The 18,010-nt window shown below is 35.5% G+C and overlaps 1 pseudogene; it reads left to right on the top strand.

Moving 5' to 3' along the window:
* The first annotated feature begins 381 nt into the window (after positions 1-381).
* On the top strand, positions 382-1,056 carry LOC150012997 (GTP-binding nuclear protein Ran pseudogene; annotated as a pseudogene).
* The last annotated feature ends 16,954 nt before the right edge of the window (positions 1,057-18,010 follow it).

The raw sequence follows: 18,010 nt of genomic DNA on the forward strand, positions 1-18,010 counted from the left end.
TGTTACTATCAATATATCTCCACTTATACTTAACAAGAAAGTCAAACTAGGTGACTCATTATTATGTAATACATGTATCAAGGGAATATTTCCACATTAAATTGTTTGTGTTGTTTCCCAACATGTTTCTTCCATATTCTTTATTCTTACTGTCTTCCAACTCACTAGTATCACTTAAGAAGCAACATAGGCTGCCTATAAGTATTGTCTAAGTGTAAGTTTGTTACTACAGAAAGATGTAGGAAAAGATAAAAGTATAGCTCAGTTTTGAATTTTGGTTTAAGTTTCAGTTTTGAGGATAAGGAGTAAAGATCATACATTTGAAAGAAAAGTTTTTGGGAGTCAGATGGGCCAGGAGATGCTTCTGGAAGTAACGTCACCATGACTGCTCAGGGAGAACCCCAAGCTCAATTCAAACTTGCATAGGCTGGTGATAGTGGGACTAGGAAAAATTCATTTGTGAAACATTTGACTGTTGGACCTGAGAAGTATGTAGCCATCCTGGCTGTTGAGTCCCATCCCCTCATGTTCTACACCAAGAGAGGGCCTATTAGTTAAGTTCAAGGTGCAGGATACAGCAGGCCAGGAGAAGTTCAGTAGGCTGAGAGATGGCTATTGCTGCACATCCAAGCTCAGTGTGCCATTATAAAGTTTGATGTAACTTCTAGATTTACCTACAAGAATGTGCCAAACTGGCGTAGAGATCTGGAATGAGTGTGTGAAAACATCCCCATTGTGTTGTGCGGCAGCAAAGTAGATATTAAGGACAGACTAGTTAATGGAAAATTAATTGTCTTTCCCTGAAAGAAGAATCTTCAGTGTTATGACATTTCTGCTAAAAGTAACTACAACTTTGAAAAGCCCTTCCCCCGGCTTGCTAGAAAACTAAACAGAGACCCTAACTTGGAGTTTGTCACCATGCCTGCTCTTTCATCACCAAAGGTTGTCACGGACCCAGCTTTGGCAGCACAGTATGAGCATGACCTAGAAGTTGCTCAGACCACGACTGTCCTGGATAAAGATGATGAACTGTCAGAAAGGGAACCTGGAGCCTAGAATCAGGAATCCAGTTTTATAGGCAACTGTCTTTTGATATGAGTAGTGCAGGTGTTTGCCACGTTATTATATAGCTAAGCAGAACCTGTGGTTGATATTTGGGATGCTGAAAAAGATGAATGGGCTTTGGAATTAATGTGGCAGTTTAAAAATACCTTTGTTTTTTGAACCTGCATATTTAGCTGTTTTGGAATACAGCTGTTTCTTTATTGAGTTTCAGCTAGAATACTGTTACAGTTGGACCACAATATTCAGTGGTGAAACCTTGTTTATTACCGTCATGTCCATTTCTTTTCATTTAGAATAGGAATAAAGGTGTATTTCAAATATCTTTTAAAAAAAGAAAGAAGAGCATTTAGGATAGAAGAGCATGAAAATGTAAAGCTGAGGTTTATATTTATCATGAACATAATTACCAGTACAACAGTGGAAGGTCCAGATTATTCTCCTCTTAGAAGGATGGATAAGAAATGTGGGAGCTGTGATGGGGAGGAGAGAAAGATGACACAACACTGGGAAAAGAGGAAGGGGTTGGCTAGAATAAGAGAATGGGGTCTGGAGGGACTAATGAATGAAGTAGAGTCCGCATTAAGGCCCCACGAAAATAAGCACTGTCTTTTTTTGGCTCCAAGCATAGGTGGGAACCAGGTTCTCACAAGTTATTAGAAACAGGAAAGTATCTTGCCTGTGTTGACTGCCACGTTATCTGTTTATTTTATGCTCAAGTAGCTTCAGTGCCCAAATGTTGTGGATCAATAATTCACCAAGAGCAACATAAATTTGTCTTATATGAACTAACTTATCTGGATATCTTTCCTTAAACAACACAGTGAAGTACTGAGGAACTTGAATATGGGATGGGTAAACATGAAAGGAAAGGGCAACTCTTCTTAATCTTTTGCTTTAATCTTCTGCCTGCCTGTGAACAAAGATAGCTGGGACCCAAGTCGAGCCAGGACAACTGGTATACCTTCAGAGCTCTTAAAGTCCCTACCACTGCTTTTTTGTGAATTTCATGTTCTGCTACTCCTAATACCTTTTCCTTAAATTACTCTTTTACCCCTTAATGCTATGATCTATTCTTCAGCAAGTGAATTAATATAGATACAGTCTATTTTAAATATCTAATTGTTAACAGATTTCATTATAGTAGTTCAAGTTGAAGCAGTATTATCTTTCAATGTCAATCTCTAGTCCCTTTTAAGTAAAAAATTCCTTAATAACTCTAACTATATGTTCCTATTTCTTCCATTAAAGTTGCACCCCAACTCTTGGTTTATAATAAGCCTGAAAGTATCAGTCAGAAAATTTTAATAAACCTCCATCTGACCCAGTTGCTAGTACCTGAGCTGATGGTACCACTACAATTTCTTTTTGAGGAAGAGGCTTAATTCTCCTTATAACACCAAATCAAAGATAAAAGTCTTCAAAATTATTTTACATTGCTGCTTCCAATTCCCCTTCAACAGGTTACTAGGTACTCTGGAACTTTTAATCTTGTCAACATTTTCTATGAAGGATGTATTTTGTTGTTGTTGTTGTTGTTGTTGTTTCTTACTTCTGGAAATTATCAGAGGTTTGTGATAATAATTTTTGCCCTCTCAGAGTCCACCTGTATTTTATATTCAGTGTTTCTACAGGGCAAAGTGGGTAAACTATGGTATAGGGGACCAACTTAACAGATGGTAAAATGCAAGGAAGGTAAACAATTTTGGTTTCAACATCTTCAATGTTAAAAAAAATAGCTTCTCTTATGAAACAAAGAATGAAGTGTTTTTACTCAGGATTATCACAGTTATGTAAATAAAATGGCAGTGAAATCATTTTAAAATATATTTTTAAAATAAAAGTTGTTTTCCATGAAAATGTGGGTGACTACTTCTATTCTCTTCCAGTAGAAGAGGTTCCATTATTTAAAGGGTTGCATTATACATACCTCAGCTAAGAGAATGAAATAAATGGTCAATTCACTGAGAATGAGAATGACAGGCATTTGTTTTCAATAAAACACAGAAAACGTATAGAAAGAATTCATCTCGGACTTCCGGCCAAGATGGAGGCTTAGACGGACACGCTAGGTCTCCCTCTACAACTATAGAGGAATACAACTACTTCAAAACAAAGGATAACTAGAAATTCCAGAAAATAAAACTACACGGAAGTCCAACATATGAAGTTATAAACCAGCGGTGCCATTTGGGCAGGTAAGAGTTAAAGAGGGCAGTGCTGTTTGCGGTCGCACCCCGAGTGGCAGAGCGGGGCAGCGAGGAATCCCGGCTGCGCAAGCCCCTGTCGGTGCGCGACCCCGGCGAGGAATCCCGGCGGCCAAGCCCCTGGCGGTGCGCGACTCCGGCACTGGGGAGAGCGGCCGCCGCATCGCCTTGAACAGTGAGGCCCAGGGGGGCGGGAGGACGGATCCCGGTCTCCTAGCTGAATAACTGTGTGAATCCATCTTGGACCCCCGCCCCCAAAGAAAGCACCACAGGGCTGTGAAATAGGTCGCGGACAGGCAGGCGCCGGTCGCTGATTTGTGACGCGTACACAGGCACTGCCCCCGACAGCCGGCCCAAGAAAACAAAACGCATCTGTCAAAATGAGGCAGGCAACTTTAGAAATACCGGTAACACAACTCGCCAGGCAGCAGATAGAGAACCTGACAGATGAACAGATAAGAAACCTGTCAGAGGCTCAGTTCTGGGCCATTGTTATCAGGTGGCTTACAGAATTCACAAAAGAGCAGGAAAAAGATATGAAAGAAGCGAAAAACTTTCATAACGAAAGGAACAAAACCGCATACGAGACAGAAGGAAAGGAAATAAAATCCAGAGTTCATTTCAACAAACTGGAATATGGAGAAGGAACAAGCAGTCAACCAATGCAGCGAGAGGAAATGGGAAGCAACAATGAGAGGATCAGAAACCTCTGGGACAGCTATAAAAGGCCCAACATAAGAATCATTGGTTTGCCAGAGAATGAGGAAGATGAACTAGAACTTGAAAAATTGAGTGAAAATATAATAAAGGAGAACTTCCCAGACTTGGGGAAGGGAATAGACCTGCAGGTCCAGGAAGCAAGGAGAGTTCCCAAGAGACTGGACCCAGGGAGAACCACTCCAAGACACATTATAATCAAAATGTCAAAAATTAAAGATAAAGAGAGAATCTTAAAAGCAGCAAGAGAGAAGAAAAGAATTATGTACAAAGGGGTCCCAATTAGACTATCAGCTGACTTCTCAAGGGAAACCCTACAGGCAAGAAGAGACTGGCAAGAAATATTCAAAGTAATGAAAATCCAAAACCTACAACCACGAATACTCTATCCAGCGAAACTGTCATTCAGAATAGAAGGACAGAGAAAGTGTTTCCAGGACAAAATAAAACTGAAAGAGTTCATTAGATCCAAACCACTGTTATATGAGATGTTAAAGGGACTGGTTTAAAAAAAAACAGAAGCTAAGGAGATGAAACAAAGGCAAACTAAATAGGCAACGAGAGTGGAAGAGGAACTGTGGGTACGGGAAGCATATTGGGGGGAGGTCAACAGGGAGGGGGAATGGGGAAAGGGAGGGAGATGATATAGGAATTGGGGATCAAGGTAGGAGGGAATGGAATAGACGGAGAGAGGTTGGGAGGAACTGTATGCACAACTAATGGACATAATCTAAAAGGGGGGGACAACTGGAGGGAGGGGGGCCACCGGGTGGAGGGGAGCAGAGGGAAGGGAAATTGGCACAAATGTAATAATTTAATCAATAAAACACATTAAATCTGAAAAAAAAAAAAAGTTAAAAAAAAAAAAAAGAATTCATCTCAGGGTGTACTATAAGGTAATATGTTACAACAAATCATTGACATATCCAGACAAACAAAACAAAACAAAAATAAACAGAATTAGGAGGTTTTAGAAAAACATCTCCTTTTTATACATGGCATGCAAGAAATAATAAACCTGTTTCATATAAATTTTTAAAATTTTGTTCAAATTCTGAAAAATACTCTGTTGGTATCTTGATAGGAATTGCTTTGAACATGTAGATTGCTTTGGGCAGTGTCGACATTTTGTTAATTCTTCCTATCCATAAACACAGTATATGCTTCCACTTATTTGTATCTTTTTCAATTTCCTTCTTCAGTGCCTTATAATTTTCCAAGTACATATCTTTTCATCTGTGGTTAAATTTATTCATTGTTATTTTTTTATTCAAATGTAAATTAATTATTTTCTTAGTTTCCCTTTCTGACAGTTCATTATTGGTGTATAAAAATGCAACTGATTTCTGGATATTTATTTTGTATTCTGCTACTTTACGGGATTCATTTACCAGTTCAAGTCATTTTTTGGTGGAATCTTCAGGGTTCTCTACAAACAGTATCATGTCATCTGCAAATAATGACAGTTTTACTTCTTCTTTTCCAGTTTGAATACCTTTTATTTCTTCTTCTTGTCTGATTGCTGTGGTTAGGACTTTCAGTGCTCAGTTTAGGAAGAGTGGTGAAAGCCAGACACTTAGGGAGCACCTGCAGAGGCTGGCCATGAGCAAAACAGGCCTCAGACCACCCATCTGCTAGACTGTTAGCAGGGAGGGTATCCTGGGGTGTTTCCTGGGCTGTGGCTTCTCTGCAAGGCTCTGTAGGGGGTGAATGGAAATGCAGGCACATGGGTGATCTTTTGTCCTCTGTCACCAGCCCAGGAGGCAGAGCCAGCTGCTGCTTCCAGAGGAGCCAGATGCAGGGACAGACCAGGAGGCCTCCAGACCTGGAGGGGTGTCTACCTTCAGTGGTTGTGCCACCTTCAGCAGCTGCATGAGCCACAGCTCTAGTTCCAGAGACAGCCTGCACAGTATCTCTGACCTGACTGAGGCCCCACCACCCCTGTTGGAAGAGCCCTCACTCGTACACCTGCCCTGGCTCCTGCCATAGATGTGGAGCTGATCTATAAAATGCATCATGGCCAGTTCTAGAGCTGATTATTATTCAACCCACTCTTGCACTCCCACCAGAAGTTGTTTTACCCCACACCACTTTTGGCCTTTTTCTTTGATTTTCTTTGGTTGTTGTATTTTCCTTTCATACATGGCATGATTCATGTTAAGTAATAAATAAAAGTTAGTGTTTATATTTCAAATTGTGCCTTTCCTGAGCATGAAATATATTAATAAGGCGGTGTAAGCATCACCACTATCCAATTGCAGGATATTCCATCAACCCCATAAGGAAATCCTGCACCAAAACATTCATTTTTTACTTCTCCTGCCCCTGGCCACACCTGACATGCTCTCTCTCTCTTTATCTATTATGGGTGTGTCCTATAAATGGAATTTTTAAAAAATGCCCTTTTATGTCTGCTCACATATTTTCATTTGTTTTTACCTGAAACCATAGTTTGGTTATTTGAAAGACAAACACCAGAAGCAACTGAAATCAGATGTACAAAAGAAAAAGGAAGAGGAGGAAGGGAAGGAGAGGAAGGAGAGGGAGGAGGGGGAGGAGGGGGAGGAGGGATAGAGAAGAAGGAGAGGGAAACGGAGAAGGAAAAATAAAAGTTATTTTAGTAAGATGTGCATAGTCTCAAGGAAAAGACTGCTGTGTAAAGGGCAACCCAGTGCCAGAAGCCAGTCAGGATTATTCCAGAAGAAATTTAAGAGGAATGAAGACTCCCAAGCTCATCTAATAAGGCCAGCATTATCATAATTCTAAAACCAGATAAAGACACTAAAAAGAAAGAAAATTACATCTGAGGAACATAGGTACAAAACTCCTCCACAAAATATTAGCAAATTGAATCCAGAAGTATGGTATAGTAAAAAGATCATACACCATGATCAAGTGGGATTTGTCTCTGTGAGGCAAGGTCGGTATAATATCTGCAAATCCATTAATGTGGTATACTACATAAACAAAATGAAGGATAAAAACACATGATCGTAGTAACAGTTGAAGAAAAAGTATTTGATGAAAACTAGCAGCCATTTATGATTTTTTAAAAAAAGCTCTCAGCAAAGTGGGAATAGAGTGAACATGTCTCAACATATAGGACAAACCCACATCCAACATCGTACTCAACAGGGAAGAATTAAAAGCATTTAAAAAATTAAAAAAAAATTTATTGTATTTTTTTTCATTACCATTTAGTCCCCTTATAACCTCCTCCCCCTTCAATTGCCACACTTTTGTCCATGTCCTTGAGTCCTTTTTCTGTTTTGTGTAATCCCTTCACCCCATAACCTCCACGCCCCTTAGCTGTCATCCTGTTCTCTCTGAATCTATCTTTGTTTTGCTTGTTATTTCAGTTTCATCATTATATTCCACATGAGTGAAATCATGTGGTATTTGTCTTTTCCTGACTGGTTTATTTCATTTAGCATAATGTTCTCCAGGTTGATCCATCCTGTTGTCAAAGATAAAATTTTCTTCTTTTTTATGGCCATATAGCATTCCATTGTGGAAATATACCATAGTTTTTTATCCATTCACCTACTGATAGACGACACTTGGGCTGCTTCAATATCTTGGCCATTGAAAATAACACTGCAGTGAACTTAGGGGTGTTTATGTTCTTTTGAATTGGCATTTTGGATCCCTTCATATATATTGCCAGCAATGAGATTGCTGAGCCAAAAGGCATACCCATTTTCAATTTTTTGAAGTATCTCCACATTGCTTTCTACAGTTGCTGCACAAATCTGCATTCCCACCAACAGTACAAAAGGGTTCCCCTATCTCCATACCTTCACCAACGCTCATTTGTTGATTTATTGATGATAGCCATTCTGACAGGTGTGAAATGATATCTCATTGTGATTTTAATTTGCTTTCCTCTGATTTATAGATTCAACATCATTGTTATCAAGATTCAATGGTATATTTCACATAACTAAAACAAGTATTTCAAAAATTTATATGGAATCACAAAAGGCCCCACAGCAACAGTGATCCTGAGAAAGAAGAACAAAGTTGAAGGAATTATGCTACCTAATATCAAACTATACTATAAGGCCATAGCAATCAAAACAGCATGGTGCTGGCAAAAAAAAAACAGACACACGTGTCAATGGAACAGAATAGAGAGCCCAGAAATAAACCCCCATGTTTATAGTCAATTAATATTCAAAAGAGGAAGCAAGCACATACTAAAGATAATTTATTCAATAAATGGTGTTGGGAAAATCAGACAGATACATGCAGAAAAGTGAAACTAGAACACCTTCTTACACCACACTCAAGAATAAATTCAAAATGGATTAAAATTTAAATGTTAGATCTGAAACAATAAAAATTATAGAAGCAAACAATGGCAGCAAAATCTCAGACATTGCTTGTAGCAATATTTTATTGGGTATATCTCCCCAGGCATGGGAAACAAAAGAAAAAATAAACAAATGGGACTACATCAAACTAAAATGTTTTTGCACAACAAAGGAAAACATCAACAAAATAAAAAGACAACCCACATATTCACCAATACATTTGATAAGGGGTTAATATCCAAAATTTATAAAGAATTTACAAAACTCAACACCCCCCAATAAACCAAACAACCCAATTAAAAAAAATATGACCGTGGACCTGAATAGACATTTCTCCAAGGATAGCACAGAGATGGCCAGTAGACATATGGAAAGATGTTCAATGTCACTAATCATCACAGAAATGCAAATTAAAACCACAATGAGATATCACCATACACCTTTTAGAATGGCTATCATCAATAAATTGACAAACAAGTGTTTGGCAGGATGTGGAGAAAATGGAACCCTTGTGCACTATTGGAGGGAATACAGATTGGTGAAGTTACTGTGGAAAAAAGTATGGAGTTTCCTCAAAAAATTAAAAATGGAATTGCTTTACAAACCAGTGATTCAAAAGAATATATGCACCCCTATGTTCATTTCAACACTATTTACAATAGCTAAGATCTGGAAGTAGCCCAGCTACTCATCAGTGGATGAGTGAATAAAAATAATGGGTGGTGCACTTACACAATGAAATGCTACTCAGCTGTAATAAAAAAGAAAATATTATTCTTTGAGACAGCATGGATGGACTTGGAGGGTATTATACTAAGTTAAATAAGCCAGTCAGAGAAAGGCGAATACCATATAACTTCACTTATATGTGAATTCTAATGAACAAAGTAAACTAACAAACAAAATAGAAACAGTTTCATAGAGATATGAAACAGACTCAGAGCTGTCAGAGGGGAAGCTGGATGAAAAAGAGGTGAAGGGATTAAGGAAAATGAAAACCTCATAGATACAGACAATGTTATGGTGATATGGTGACTACAAGAGGGAAAGTAGAGTGGGAAGAGGTAGAAGAGGATAAAAGGGAATTAACTGGTGACAGAAGGAGATGACTCTGGGTGGTAAACACACAATACAATATATAGATTATGTATTATAAAATTGTACACTGTAAATTTATATATTTTTATTAACCATTTTTGCACCAATAAATTTAATAAAAAGAAAAAAAAAGAGAAAATGTAGTTTCTTCTCTATGTGCCTAAATGATAATTGGCATGGTGTTATTAACGATGTAAAAATTAAATGCTTTTACTAATACACTCCTCCCATATTCATCAGTGTAAGAAATAGAAATGCTGAACAATGGTACACCTGCCATCTTCAAGTACAGATGCAGGTATTTATCATTCGAGCGATGGCTTATTTCCCTAGCGAGGATGCACTAAGCACTATCTGAGCCAAATTGTTAAAGAAACAGATGTCCCCTCATTACCACCACTTTTCCTTTTCTCTGCTCACTGCAAAACATACTCCATAGGAGACTGAAATCCTCAACCACTGGATGGTAAGGTCATTAATTTGTTGCTGCCACTAGGGATATTCTTTTCCTAACACTTCAAATGCTACTTCCATAGTTTTCTCTTACTGCTTCTCTGAAGGAATAAAATCAGAAGTGAGGTACAAGTTCTCTTAAATGACTTCCACCAACCTGATTTTATAGATTAAGTAACAGCCTCAATTCAACTTGTAAAAAATATTGACTAGTACATGTGCTAGTAGGCTTCTTTATAACTTATGCACTGATTGTTGATGTATCAAGGATTTATTGGGTTTAGATCTAAATCAGTTTAATTTAGGTGTAATATTCCAATTTATTACATAACATATATATGAATATATATGAATATATATATACACACACACATATCAGTTATATATGTAAATTAAGATGATTATTTTACGATTATTGAATAGATTAAATTATAGATATTGTGAGGTAAACCATCAACTTAATGAACACTTGAAAATAAATTTTTCTTCAACAATACTGCTTGATGTTTTATAAAAAGAGCTAAAGTAATTTATTGATATTTAGATTGAGAAATAGCTATAGTACAGAATTAATTTCTGTGGTTCATAACAAAAATTACTAAGGAAGTATTATATTCATTACAAAATCCTAAAAAATGCAAAGAAACAGTTATAGTAACTGCCTGAAACAAGGCAGGTGGAATTTTCAAGTTTTTGTTGTAGTAAAATCACATATTTTAAAACTTTAAAAATTACAAATGATTTTTTACCTACTATATGTGATACACACAAATCAGTATGGGCAGACAGAAATATTTCAGATTTACTTTTTAAACATGAATTTTTTCTTTCTATATATTTGAAGGAAATAGAGTCATACTTACAAATCTAAATTACTGAAAATTTAGTGCAGTATTTTGACCAGTGAGATGTCATTCTTAATCTCACGAAACAAATGAATCTGAGTAATAAATGCAAAATTATTTAAATATATTATTGAAAAATTGGCAGATAATAATATATAATGAAATTGTTAAAAGTTAGCAAAATTAAATATACATTTTATAATATAGCATTAAAAATAATAAAATTCAAAATTTGACAATTTCGAAATCATGGTCTGAGTTTTTAATACCACCACCTAAAATAGATATACTGCAATAAAACTATAAAGAGAATGTAGGTGACATACTAATCAATACTTGACAATATAGGGTAAATAGTAATAAATGATGATTTGTTAGAAAAATTATATATCATGTGACAGTCTTGCTCTTCATAAGACAGATACTGTTTACATACAAATGGAAAAGTAAATAGGAGAGCAAAATAGTTTATGTAGCAACTAAGTCATTCCTTAGTGTGTGTGTTACATAATAGTTTATCTTAATAGGCAATAATGTGATGACCAGAAACCTACATTTCACTCTGGTGTGAAATTTTTTTCATCAATCAAATTGCTGTTTTTTAATTTCAGTGATAAGGTTTTTAATTTTTTTGCTAGAATAATGTATTTATTAACATTTTTCATGTTGAGTAGCTTCAAATATTTTAAACTATTAATAACTACCTGTCCCAAAATAATTGATAATACAGAATATACATTAGAGCATAACACAGTGTTAATGAAATTAGCAAGAAGGTGTTTTTCTTTAGTTTTCTTAAGCTACCCTCTCAGCAGCCATTTTTATCTGTAGAAATATAAATTAATATTATCTGTTATTTTTCCCATTGCTAAATAATGTCAGTTATTTTTCTACCCATAGTAACTCTATATAGACATTTAAAGACTCAGTGGTTAGTTGATCACTATGGAGAAGTTTTTTAATACATTCAGTCCTGCTTCTTCAGCAATTTGCTTGAAAACACTATTTACACCAATGATGAACACAAAATATGCATGTCCAAATAAAAATTAAATTAATTTTCCTCTCAAATTAAGTCTTCCTTCTTTGCCTCTTATTTAATTAATGGCATGAGTATTTTACCGGTAATTTGGACATAAAACACTTGGAATTGCAATAGAATACTCCATTGAGCTACCTCCTCTTTTAATAAGTATTCATCAGTTTCTTAGATTATAAGTCTTTCCTTTCCATTTCACTTCTCTAGTTGAATCTTTCACTGCTTGACTTTTGAACCACAGTAATATATTCTTAAACTACTATATATACAAAAATAAGAATATGCCATTTGTTATTTAAAATTTCTTTGGTGAGTCTCCACTAAATGTACATTAAATTGCAAATTTCTTTATATGTCCTATAAAGCCACTAGCATTTCATTCATATGCTAAAATTTCAGTAACATTCCCCATTCTCTCACTGTGTGTTACTTTAAAAACTTTAGTGCTTCCTCATATCTGATTGTTATATATTCCTCACTATTATTTCTTTTTTGAAAAAAAAAATATGTGTGTAGATAGATAGATAAATAGATTGATAGATAGATAGATTCTATCTTTTCAATAAAGTTTTCTCACTTTTTTTTAACCCTCACCCAAGGATATGTTTATTGATTTTTAGAGAGAAAGGAAGAAACATTGATCAGTTGCCTCTCATACACGCCACGACTATGGATTGAACCAGCAATCGAAGTATGTGCCCTGACCAGGAATCAAATCTACAATCTTTTGACTTACAACCCTTGTGAGGTACGCTTGACTTAAAACTCTTCTGAAGGACCCAAGACTTATTTTGATCACCAAGTTTTATGTTAAAATATGCAAAATAGGCCTGCCTGACAAATGTGCTGATGTTTGTCCTTTGGGAATGGTGAAACTGCTACAGGTATAACAAAATGAGTCAGGGTTGTTTAGGCACTTAATGATGAGAAATAGCAGAGGCAGACATGATCTGAAGGAAAGGAAATAAGTACTTATGTAAATAAAAAAATAAATTCTGCTAACTCCTTGTACACAAATAAGAACTCAGACTACACTTCGGAATATGATTCACTATATAGAGCGGCACACAACCTCTCACCACACTGTCTCATGTGTAATTGAATAGCCTAGACAGGTATGAACCTGTAGCTGGTTTCCAAGGTCGTCTGCCACCCTTCCCCTACTTGAGGGAGGTTTGCTCTCAGCCAATAGGAGAGCACTAATGCTTCCCTCACTCCAGGCTCAATCCAGCTTAGAGTGGTGGCATTAAGATAAACTGTACAGAAAAAACTTGATGTGACAGAAGAAAACTATCTGCAGTTTTGAAATCAGCATGCCTATTTAAGTTTAAAACAGCTGAAAAATTGAACTCAACAGGAATTATGTTAAAAATCCTTCCCTTGTGTTGCTTCATTTTTATCACCAATAAAATAAAAATTGGTATAGCTCCTGTACTTTTAAACTTAGAACATATATATGTTCATCAAATGTTTCTATATTCCTTTCGTGTTCTCCTTTTTTCCATAAAACTTAAAATGACATCATGAGTTAAATATTTTTAACCTCTGTCCTCGCTAAGAAAGTTCTGTGAAGACAGATACTTTCCTATCTTATATATTATAGCCTAGGATAGTGTTTGATATATAATAGGCAATCAAAACCTGTAATCAATATAAATGTACTGGTAAATTATCTTATTCTACTAATATTCACACTTGTCAGAAGATTATACCTATTAACTCTCACCTATATGTGACTGGAGAAATTTAAACAAACCCCTGCCCTTTTTTTGGGTTTCCTAATATTGTACTGCTATTTTTAAAAAATTCTTTTAAAACTGGAGTTAATATACTCAGAACCTACCTTTGCTTTATCAACTCAGTTTATATAATGCTATAAATCCTTTGTTGTCATTTCAACAATCTTCACAGCATAAGAATCCTCATATCCATACAAAACAACTCCTCATCCATTAAAATTTATCATGAGATTATAGCAGTTTCGCCACATCTTCAGATTCCAGTTCAACTTTTAGTACTCTTGCTACTTCCACATCTGCAGTTACTTCCACTGAAGTCTTAACCCCCTCAAAGTCATCTGTGAGGGTTAGAGTCAACTTCTTCCAAACTCCTGTTATTGTTGACATTTCTGCCTCTTCTCAGGAACAATAAGTGTTCTTAATGACATCTAGAACAGTAATTTCTTTCCAGAAGGTTTCAACTTATTCTACCCAAACCCATCAGAGGAATCACTATCTATGGCAAATAGAACCTTATAGAATCATTTCTTAAATATTAAGACTTGAAAGGTGAAATTACTCGTTGATCGATGGATTGCAGAATAGATGTCATGTTGGCAGGCATGAAAGCAACATTAATCATATTGTATATTTCTATCAGAGCTCTTGGGTGACCAGAAGTACTGTCAATGAACCATTATATTTTGAAATAAATCCTTTTTTCTGAGCAGTAGGTCTGAATACTAGGCTTAAAACATTTAGTAAATTATGCTGTCAACAGATATGCTGTCATCTAGGCTTTTTGTTATATTTATAGAGCACAGACAGAGTAGATTTAGCATACTTTTTAAGGGTCCCAGGATTTTCAGAATGGTAAATGAGCATTGCCTTCAACTTAATGTCACCAGCAGCATTAGCCCCTATGAACTGATATTGCCTGGCCTTGAAGCCAGGCATTGACTTCTCCTCTCAAGCTGTGTCAGTCCTAGATGGCATCTTCTCCCAGTATAAGACTGTTTCATCTACATTGAAGTCTGCTGTTTCATGTAGCCCCCGTCATTAATTATCTGAGCCAGCTCTTCTGGGTTACTTGCTGCAGCTTCTTCTACATCAGCGCTTTTCTGCTCCACCTTGCACTTTTATGTTATGAAGCTTTCTTTCCTTAAACCTCTGGAACCAACCTCTGCTAGCTTCAAACATTTCTTCTGCAGATTCTTCACCTCACTCAGCTTTTGTAAAATTGAAGAGAATTGGAGCTTTGCTCTTGATTAGGCTTTGGCTTAAGGGAATATGTGGCTGGTTTGATCTTCTATCCAGATCATTAAAACTGCTCTGTATCAGCAATAAGCCTGTTTTGCTTTCTTATCATTCATGTGTTCACTGGCATAGCACTTTTCATTTCCTTCAAAAATGTTTCTTTTCTATTTACAACTTAGCTGACACAAGAGGCCTAACTGATAGTATATCTTGGCTTTCAACATATTGATATCCTGACTAAAATTAATCATTTCTAGTTTTTGATTTAAAGCTTTTGATTAAGCCTGTTGTGTTATTTGTTCAGTTTCTATAAAATTATTTGTAGAAAAAACATATTGCCCTAATTTCAATATTGTTGCATCTTGGGTAATAGGGAGGCCCAAAGAGAGTAATAGAGATGGGGAACAGCTGGGCAGTGGAGCAGGCAGGCACACACAATATTTATTGATTAAATTTGCCATTTTATATGGGCATGGTTTGTGGAGCCCCAAAACAATTACATGAGTAACATCAAAGGTCAGTGATCAAAGATCACCATAGCAAAAATGTTTGAAATATTTATGTGAGAATTACCAAAATGTAACACAGAGACACAAATCTGAGCAAATGCTGTTGGGAAAATGGTGCCAATAGACTTGGTTGATGCAGGGTGGCCACAAATCTTCACTTGTAAAAACACAATATATGTTAAATACAATGAAGTGAAGTGCAATAAAACAATGTATGCCTGTACCTCATTATTTTGTTGCTGATTACTTCTTACCAAATTGCTATTCCACAGCTAAAGTTCTTTGGTTATATTGTATCTGTTTATCTCACCAATTCTTTTGGCATTTATCTTTTGTTTATAAAATCTAGTTATTATCTCTACACCAGGACAAGAGAGAGGAAGCTGCCTTATGTTATGATAGTGATAATGCTTTGTTTTAGTTTTTAATTCACAGGCTATTTTCCTATGGGCATTGCTGATTAAAATTTATTTTTTTTCTGTCCTCTGTCTATTATATACATGCCCTCTTAAAATAATTCATCTGGATGAGAGATAATTCTGAGCATGAAAGTAACCCCATAAATGATAGCCACCTGCATTTGGGCAAGTTATTTAATGTTCTTTACATTGTCAAGTGGGAAAATCTTTTTCTTAGGGTATGAATTAGGTGTGAACAACTCAACATTCAGATACTGGTAAGCACTGGATAAATTAGAATAAGAAAGCTGAGGTAAAATGGGAAGTTGTACATTAAGGTTATATTTCTAAACTTGAACATATTTGTTAAGTGGATTAAACACATACCCTGTACCTGCATAAAAACTTAGTTTCTTTTTTACTGTCTTGTTTAAATACCTTAATTTCTATTTTTAAGTTATAGGATTAATATTTCTCTCCTTTTCTTCCTGTTATGACAGATTAATTTTATTTAAAATATATAACATTTAATGCTTATTATATGCAAGTACACTAAATTACTTCAGTATAAGCTTTTTAATAATCTGTATGTTTCATTTGCTGATTTTTCAAACAGAAAATTCATGGTTTTCTTCTCAGTTATGCAAACACACCTGGAGGCTTTGTTTCAATGTTCATATAATTGTTGATTGAAAAGACAAATCTTCAACTAACTAGAGTGTTCAATAGATATATCTGCTTTCCTGGCTGCTGTGGCTCAGTGGATTGAGCGTTGGCCTGCAAACCAAGTGTTGCTGGTTCGATTCCCAGCCAGGGCACATAATTAGGTTGCACATCAGGTCCCCAGCTGGGGACGTGAGTGAGAGGCAACCACACAGTGATGTTTCTCTCCCGCTATTTCTCCTTTCCCCTCTCTCTAAAAATAAATAAATAAACAAACAAGTAAATAAATAAATTATTTTAAAAAATAGATATATCCACTTTAATAGGAATATATTAATATAAGTAATGAAATGAAATATCTAAGATTAATAAAAATTCCCTTGGTTAACAGTCAACTAGTAGCTCTAGTTGTACATATCTAATAAAATTATAGTTGAAATGCACTTATCTATCTTTCCTGTAGATGTATTTTAGTAAGAAAATAAAGCCATTTATTTGTGATAAAATCATCTCAAATAATACATAGGAAAACCTACGGAAAAACTATAATACTGTGTGTGTCCAAAGAAGTGCTGCTTAATAAACAGTACCAGTCAGGACCTGGACATTTGTTTATAGGAGGAAGAATGCTTGAGGTGTTTCAAAAATAGACATGCTGAATGTTTTGTGCCTTTTTTTTTCTTGTCAATAAATATTTAATAGAACTTTTCTAAATAAATCTAGATCTTAAGACTGACTGGATAGCTTAAATGTATTACCTTAATAAACATGAAATAATTCATATAGGAACAAGATGAGCACATGTTCTTGAAAAATATATCATTAGTATAGAAATTGAAATTTAGCCTAGTAATATTAAATAAGAGAAAAATAATATGAATATTAAAAACAACAAAGACAAGAATCTGTGTGAAGAATATGATATACTACTTAACATAAGTACACATAAAGAAAATATATATGTGTCTTCAGAAAGAAGACTTTCTCCTCTGTTTAATCATCTTATTCATTCGTTTATTTGTTTATTCGTAAGCACCTACCATGTGCAGATATATCAAGCAGTATAACACAAGTTATAGCACAGTAACAAACTATCCAAAAACCTCAGTATCTAAATAAAACTAAGATTTTCCCCCTAAATTTATATCTTCCCTGTGAATTGGTAGACGTCCTCAAGCATTTAAGCCGCTCTAGGATGTCCCATAATCATGGCCTGATTAATTAAGCACAATTTTTCCAACAAGTCACTGAGAGAGATGGTAAGGCCACTCCAGCCTTTTTGTTTTCTGTATCCACACATTGTTCCCATTGGAGACACAGTATCACATGGGTATCTTTGACTCAGTGCCTATTCAACACCCTGGACGATGGCACCTCATTCTTGAAGACTGCCTCCAAGCTGGCACACCAGCTTTACCTTCACCTTTAGGTAAAGCAGCTTACAGATAGGACAATATGTGAAATGTAGACTGCGTGGTCAAATTTTATATTAATTATCCTTAAAATGATCTAAGCATTCAACGCAATTTCAATCAATACTCAACCCACAAATGAAGGTAAACATTTGCCAGACATATATCAGATAAATATTTGAAATCAAGATATATAAATAACTATTAAAACAATATTAATATGACATTCCATACAATATGTAAAATATTTGAACATATACTTCATAAAGAATACTTGAGAGTGGTAAGTAAGAAAATGAAAAGATGACCAACATTA

Source organism: Furipterus horrens, unplaced genomic scaffold (genome assembly GCF_987537825.1).
Source record: "Furipterus horrens unplaced genomic scaffold, mFurHor1.1.pri manual_scaffold_4, whole genome shotgun sequence".
NCBI classification, from domain to species: Eukaryota; Metazoa; Chordata; class Mammalia; order Chiroptera; family Furipteridae; genus Furipterus; species Furipterus horrens.